The following is a 7890-nucleotide window of genomic DNA, read 5'->3' as shown; positions in this document are numbered from 1 at the left end:
GCTCAGAAAATTGAAAATATGGCCCAGTCAAAGGAACAAACCAATAGTTCAAATGAGATACAGGAGCTGAGACAACTAATGCTGAATATACGAACAGAAATGGAAAACCTCTTCAAAAATGAAATCGATAAATTGAGGCAGGACATGAAGAAGACATGGGCTGAACAAAAAGAAGAAATAGAAAAACTGAAAAAACAAATCACAGAACTTATGGAAGTGAAGGATAAAGTAGAAAAGATGGAAAAAACAATGGATACCTACAATGATAGATTTAAAGAGACAGAAGATAGAATTAGTGATTTGGAGGATGGAACATCTGAATTCCAAAAAGAAACAGAAACTATAGGGAAAAGAATGGAAAAATTTGAACAGGGGATCAGGGAACTGAAGGACAATATGAACCGCACAAATATACGTGTTGTGGGTGTCCCAGAAGGAGAAGAGAAGGGAAAAGGAGGAGAAAAACTAATGGAAGAAATTATCACTGAAAATTTCCCAACTCTTATGAAAGACCTAAAATTACGGATCCAAGAAGTGCAACACACCAAAGAGAATAGACCCAAATAGGCGTTCTCCAAGACACTTACTAGTTAGAATGTCAGAGGTCAAAGAGAAAGAGAGGATCTTGAAAGCAGCAAGAGAAAAACAATCCATCACATACAAGGGAAACCCAATAAGACTATGTGTAGATTTCTCAGCAGAAACCATGGAAGCTAGAAGACAGTGGGATGATATATTTAAATTACTAAAAGAGAAAAACTGCCAACCAAGACTCCTATATCCAGCAAAATTGTCCTTCAAAAATGAGGGAGAAATTAAAACATTCTCAGACAAAAAGTCACTGAGAGAATTTGTGACCAAGAGACCAGCTCTGCAAGAAATACTAAAGGGAGCACTAGAGTCAGATATGAAAAGACAGAAGAGAGAGGTATGGAGAAGAGTGTAGAAAGAAGGAAAGTCAGATATGATATATATAATACAAAAGGCAAAATGGTAGAGGAAAATATTATCCAAAGAGTAATAACACTAAATGTTAATGGACTGAATTCCCCAATCAAAAGACATAGACTGGCAGAATGGATTAAAAAACAGGATCCTTCTATATGCTGTCTACAGGAAACACATCTTAGACCCAAAGATAAACATAGGTTGAAAGTGAAAGGTTGGGAAAAGATATTTCATGCAAATAACAACCAGAAAAGAGCAGGAGTGTCTATACTAATTTCCAACAAATTAGACTTCAAATGTAAAACAGTTAAAAGAGACAAAGAAGGACACTATATACTAATAAAAGGAACAATTAAACAAGAAGACATAACAATCATAAATATTTACGCACCGAACCAGAATGCCCCAAAATACATGAGGAATACACTGCAAACACTGAAAAGGGAAACAGACACATATACCATAATAGTTGGAGACTTCAATTCACCACTCTCATCAATGGACAGAACATCTAGACAGAGGATCAATAAAGAAATAGAGAATCTGAATATTACTATAAATGAGCTAGACTTAACAGACATTTATAGGACATTACGATCCCACAACAGCAGGATGCACCTTTTTCTCAAGTGCTCATGGATCATTCTCAAAGATAGACCACATGCTGGGTCACAAAGCAAGTTTTAGCAAATTTAAAAAGATTGAAATCATACACAACACTTTCTCGGATCATAAAGGAATGAAGTTGGAAATCAATAATAGGCAGAGGGCCATAAAATTCACAAATACGTGGAGGCTCAACAACACACTCTTAAACAACGAGTGGGTCAAAGAAGAAATTGCAAGAGAAATTAGTAAATACCTCGAGGCGAATGAAAATGAAAACACAACATATCAAAACCTATGGGACGCAGCAAAGGCAGTGCTAAGAGGGAAATTTATTGCCCTAAATGCCTATATCAGAAAAGAAGAAAGGCAAAAATGCAGGAATTAACTGTCCACTTGGAAGAACTGGAGAAAGAACAGCAAACTAACCCCAAAGCAATCAAAAGGAAAGAAATAACAAAGATTAGAGCAGAAATAAATGAAATTGAAAACATGAAAACAATACAGAAAATCAATAAGACCAGAAGTTGGTTCTATGAGAAAATCAATAAGATTGATGGGCCCTTAGCAAGATTGACAAAAAGAAGAAGAGAGAGGATGCAAATAAATAAGATCAGAAATGGAAGAGGAGACATAACTACTGACCTCACAGAAATAAAGGAGGTAATAGCAGGATACTATGAACAACTTTACGCTAATAAATACAACAATTTAGATGAAATGGATGGGTTCCTGGAAAGACATGAACAACCAACTTTGACTCAAGAAGAAATAGATGACCTCAACAAACCAATCACAAGTAAGGAAATTGAATCAGTCATTCAAAAGCTTCCTAAAAAGAAAAGTCCAGGACCAGACGGCTTCACATGTGAATTCTATCAAACATTCCAGAAAGAATTATTACCAACTCTCCTCAAGCTCTTCAAAAAAATCGAAGTGGAGGGAAAACTACCTAATTCATTCTATAAAGTCAACATCACCCTCATACCAAAACCAGGCAAAGATATTACAAAAAAAGAAAACTACAGACCAATCTCTCTAATGAATATAGATGCAAAAATCCTCAACAAAATTCTAGCAAATCAAATCCAGCAACACATTAACAGAATTATACATCATGACCAAGTAGGATTCATCCCAGGTATGCAAGGATGGTTCAACATAAGAAAATCAATTAATGTAATGTACCATATCAACAAATCAAAGCAGAAAAATCACATGATCATCTCAATTGATGCAGAGAAGGCATTTGACAAGATTCAACATCCTTTCCTGTTGAAAACACTTCAAAAGATAGGAATACAAGGGAACTTCCTTAAAATGGTAGAGGGAATATATGAAAAACCCACAGCTAATATCATTCTCAACGGGGAAAAATTGAAAACTTTCCCCCTAAGATCAGGAACAAGACAAGGATGTCCATTATCACCACTATTATTCAACATTGTGTTGGAGGTTCTAGCCAGAGCAATTAGACAAGAAAAAGAAATACAAGGCATCAAAATTGGAAAAGAAGAAGTAAAACTATCACTGTTTGCAGATGATATGATACTACACGTTGAAAACCCAGAAAAATCCACAACAAAACTACTAGAGCTAATAAATGAGTACAGCAAAGTAGCAGGTTACAAGATCAACATTAAAAAATCTGTAGCATTTCTATACACTAGTAATGAACAAGCTGAGGGGGAAATCAAGAAATGAATCCCATTTACAATTGCAACTAAAAGAATAAAATACCTAGAAATAAATTTAACCAAAGAGACAAAAAACCTATATAAAGAAAACTACAAAAAACTGTTAAAAGAAATCACAGAAGACATAAATAGATGGAAGGGCATACCGTGTTCATGGATTGGAAGACTAAATATAGTTAAGATGTCAATCCTACCTAAATTGATTTACAGATTCAATGCAATACCGATCAAAATCCCAACAACTTATTTTTCAGAAATAGAAAAACCAATAAGCAAATTTATCTGGAAGGGCAGGGTGCCCCAAATTGCTAAAAACATCTTGAGGGAAAAAAACGAAGCTGGAGGTCTAGCGATGCCGGACTTTAAGGCATATTATGAAGCCACAGTGGTCAAAACAGCATGGTACTGGCATAAAGATAGATATATCGACCAATGGAATCAAATAGAGTGCTCAGATATAGACCCTCTCATCTATGGACATTTGATCCTTGATAAGGCAGTCAAGCCAACTCACCTGGGACAGAACAGTCTCTTCAATAAATGGTGCCTAGAGAACTGGATATCCATATGCAAAAGAATGAAAGAAGACCCGTATCTCACACCCTATACAAAAGTTAACTCAAAATGGATCAAAGGTTTAAACATTAGGTCTAAGACCATAAAACAGTTAGAGGAAATGTAGGGAGATATCTTATGAAACTTACAATTGGAGGTGGTTTATGGACCTTAAACCTAAAGCAAGAGCACTGAAGAAGGAAATAAATAAATGGGAGCTCCTCAAAATTAAACACTTTTGTGCATCAAAAAACTTCATCAAGAAAGTAGAAAGACAGCCTACACAATGGGAGACAATATTTGGAAACGCCATATCAGATAAAGGTCTAGTATCCAGAATTTATAAAGAGATTGTCCAACTCAACAACAAAAAGATAGCCAACCCAATTACAAAATGGGAAAAAGACTTGAACAGACACCTCTCAGAAGAGGAAATACAAATGGCCAAAAGGCACATGAAGAGATGCTCAATGTCCCTGGCCATTAGAGAAATGCAAATCAAAACCACAATGAGATATCATCTCACACCCACCAGAATGGCCATTATCAACACAACAAAAAATGACAAGTGCTGGAGAGGATGCAGAGAAAGAGGCACACTTATCCAGTGTTGGTGGGAATGTCAAATGGTGCAACCACTGTGGAAGGCAGTTTGGCGGTTCCTCAAAAAGCTGAATATAGAATTGCCATACGACCCAGCAAGACCATTGTTAGGTATCTACTCAAAGGTCTTAAGGGCAAAGACACAAACGGACATTTGCACACCAATGTTTATAGCAGCGTTATTTACAATTGCAAAGAGATGGAAACAGCCAAAATGTCCATCAACAGACGAGTGGCTAAACAAACTGTGGTATATACATACAGTGGAATACTATGCAGCTTTAAGACAGAATAAACTTACGAAGCATGTAATAACATGGATGGACCTAGAGAACATTATGCTGAGTGAGTCTACCCAAAAACTAAAGGACAAATACTGTATGGTCCCACTGATGTGAACGGACATTCGAGAATAAACTTGGAATATGTCATTGGTAACAGAGTCCAGCAGAAGTTAGAAACAGGGTAAGATAACGGGTAATTGGAGCTGGAGGGATACAGACTGTGCAACAGGACTAAATACAAAAACTCAAAAATGGACAGCACAATAATACCTAATTGTAAAGTAATCATGTTAAAACACTGAATGAAGCTGCATCTGAGCTATAGGTTTTTTTTTTGTCTGTCTGTTTGTTTGTCTTTTTTTTTTTGCTATTATTATTATTTTTATTTTTTTCTCTATATTAACATTCTATATCTTTTTCTGTTGTTTTGCTAGTTCTTTTCCTAAATCGATGCAAATGTACTAAGAAAAGATGATCATGCATCTATGTGATGATGTTAAGAATTACTGATTGCATATGTAGAATGGAATGATTTCTAAATGTTGTGTTAATTTCTTTTTATTCTTTAATTAATTTTAAAAAATTAGAAAAAAAAAGAGGCTGGGGGTAGGGGGTGCTTTAGAGCAGACTTCAAGAGGGAGAATCTTGCTAACTGGGGAATGCAGATACTCAAGCAATTACATAATAAGCAGGAAATATTTCTATGTGCATATAGAAGAAAATAAATTTCAGTATTAAGAATGGCTATTATGAGATGATAGTATCGTGGATGATTTTCTTCTTTACACTCAATTTTATACATTTATTTTTTAAAAAAGAAAGCCTAGAGTTGGCTGGACCACAGGTCTCGGGGCCGCTGGAGCTGGTAGGGATGTGCGCTGGGATGGTAAACCTGGTGGCAGTGGCATGGCACCAGCTTTTGCAGAAGAGGTTGCTGCTCACCCTGATCTTTGCCCTCTTGCTTGTCTACTTCCTTACCTTGAAGCAGGAGGAGAAGACAGAGAGAGATCGGAATCTCTTCCAGGTACAAGACTGTGATCAGCCCCATTCCCTGGAAAGTGCAGTTTAACCCGGGCAACAGCAGTTGCCTGGCAATCAGCACCATCACTCTGCTCAGAGGCAGTACCTTCTCACGGATGAACTAGGATACATCTGTGAAAGGATTTGCTGGGGAATGACTGCTGTCACGTCAACATCCCTTGCACAAAGAAACACTGCTGCCGTGGCTGCTTGTCCAAGGGTGGCTGCAGCGCCTATGAGGACTGCGTCTCCTGCAGTCCAACAAGCAACCAGAGCGCTTCCTCAACTGGGCAGCCAGGGTGTTCCAGAACCTCTTCAGGGCAGTGGAACTTTGAATTTGTTTGGCTAAATGCAGGACCTCATCCCAAAGCATACCCATGAGAACACCTGTAGGGATCTGGGCTGGTTTGAATCTACTGTGAACCCTTGAAAAGTCAAGTTCTTTAATCCTCCTTCAATATTGCAGGGTGGGGGCTTTTTGATTGCTTCCATGGAGAAGTGGGTGGTAACTTTTGATGAGATGGTTTCCATGCAGTTGTGTCTCCACCCATTCAAGGTGGGGTTGCTTACTGGAGTCTTTTAAGAGGGAACCATTTTGGAAAAAGCTAAAGAGCCACCAGAATCGACAGAGCCAACAGAATGGACAGAGTCCCAGGGAAGCCATTGAAGATTCCTGGAGAGAAGTTAGCAGAAATCATCAAGAGCCTTTCCAGCTGAGAGAAAAACCCTGAACATCATCGGCCTTCTTGAACAAAGGTATCTTTCCCTGGATGTCTTAGATTGGACATTTTCATAGCCTTGCCTTAATTTGGACATTTTCACAGCCTTAGAACAGCAAACTTGAAACTTAATAAATCCCCCTTTATAAAAAGTTGCTCCATTTCTGGTATATCGCGTTCCAGCAGCTTTCAAACTAGACAAGATCCCATGGCAAAGTGTTGCTACCGTGAGAGTTCTCCTGGGCTCCTCCCTGTGTGATGGGCACAGATGATCTAAAGCATGGATGAGAAGAGGCCCTGCTGAGGAGCTGCCCAAAGTCAGCTTCAGCATCAGACCTAGTGCATAGGTCAGAAGACAAAGGCATTGAGGGAAACCACTTCTGACGTTGTTCTCTTTGGCTTCACTCATCGCCTGGGTCTGACCAGATGGAACAGTTCTGTAAAAGCAGCATGGAAACTCCAGCCATTCACATTCACCAATGAAGAAATTGCAGGCTGAGCTTTGGATGGTGTTGAATCCTTGGACGGCTCTGCCGGTGCTCCTGTGAGGGAGCTGTGACTTGTGTCCCCCACTTGTTGAAGGTCAACTTTTACTCACAGTTCTAATCTGGGCCTTTTCACCTTAAAATTGTTTATTGGATATCTTTGTAGTAGTGGGAAAGTGGTAATGTTTTGTGCAGTAAAGTGTCTTAGTGTTTTAGATGAATATATTCAAGGAAATAATTTTTATTGGTGTCATTCTTTTTGCTTTCTTGCATTCTTGAGTTTCATGAGTTAAATCATCCTTTTGCCCAGATGAAATGTTTTGTCCCTTAGGATATGGATTTTCTTTCTAGGGGTTTATTTTTGTTTTGTTTGTTTGTTTTAATAGCAGCTTCAGGAGTAGGCCTTGAATACCAAGGAATTAACCATATCCTGACATATAAAATTACCTGAAAGGTCAAAGACACTGTTTCATGCTAATTCTATGCAACATTTCTAGCAGTTGGCTAGGTTCCTTCCTAGTGGTATTCGAATATGCTTGTATACCTATGTGAAAGAACGGTTTAACCAGAAATTCTGACTTATGTTCCTGGAGGATTGCGTTCTCGTTTCTTTTGAAATTGCTGTGTTCTACTCTGCCACTGTGTGAAGGGAGCCTCAAGAAAACCATGGCCAACTCGTCCCCTGTCGGAGAAACTCAGTGTTAGGTTAGGTCAGTTCTTAAGTGGAGTTGCATTAGCAGCTTGCCATATGGCTTCATACTTCATTGCTTTCAGCTTATGTGGATGTAACAGGTGCAAATACTCAGTTTTCCTGTGATTTGCAATTTAAATAGTTCATGTTTTATGTTTAAAAAAGAAAAACCCAACTGTGATGATAAAATTCATGTGTCAACTTGGCTAGGCTATGGCGTCCAGTTGTTTGGTCAAGCAAGCACTGGCCTGCTTGTTATGAGAGTATTTCATGGATTTAAAT

At 38.2% G+C, this 7890-nt stretch overlaps 1 pseudogene; it reads left to right on the top strand.

Moving 5' to 3' along the window:
* Window positions 1–5576: 5576 nt before the first annotated feature.
* On the top strand, window positions 5577–6135 carry LOC143683081 (SREBP regulating gene protein pseudogene; annotated as a pseudogene).
* Window positions 6136–7890: the final 1755 nt, after the last annotated feature.

The sequence above is a fragment of the Tamandua tetradactyla genome, chromosome 5 (genome assembly GCF_023851605.1).
Source record: "Tamandua tetradactyla isolate mTamTet1 chromosome 5, mTamTet1.pri, whole genome shotgun sequence".
NCBI lineage: Eukaryota > Metazoa > Chordata > Mammalia > Pilosa > Myrmecophagidae > Tamandua > Tamandua tetradactyla.
This window is presented reverse-complemented; position numbering and strand designations above follow the sequence as displayed.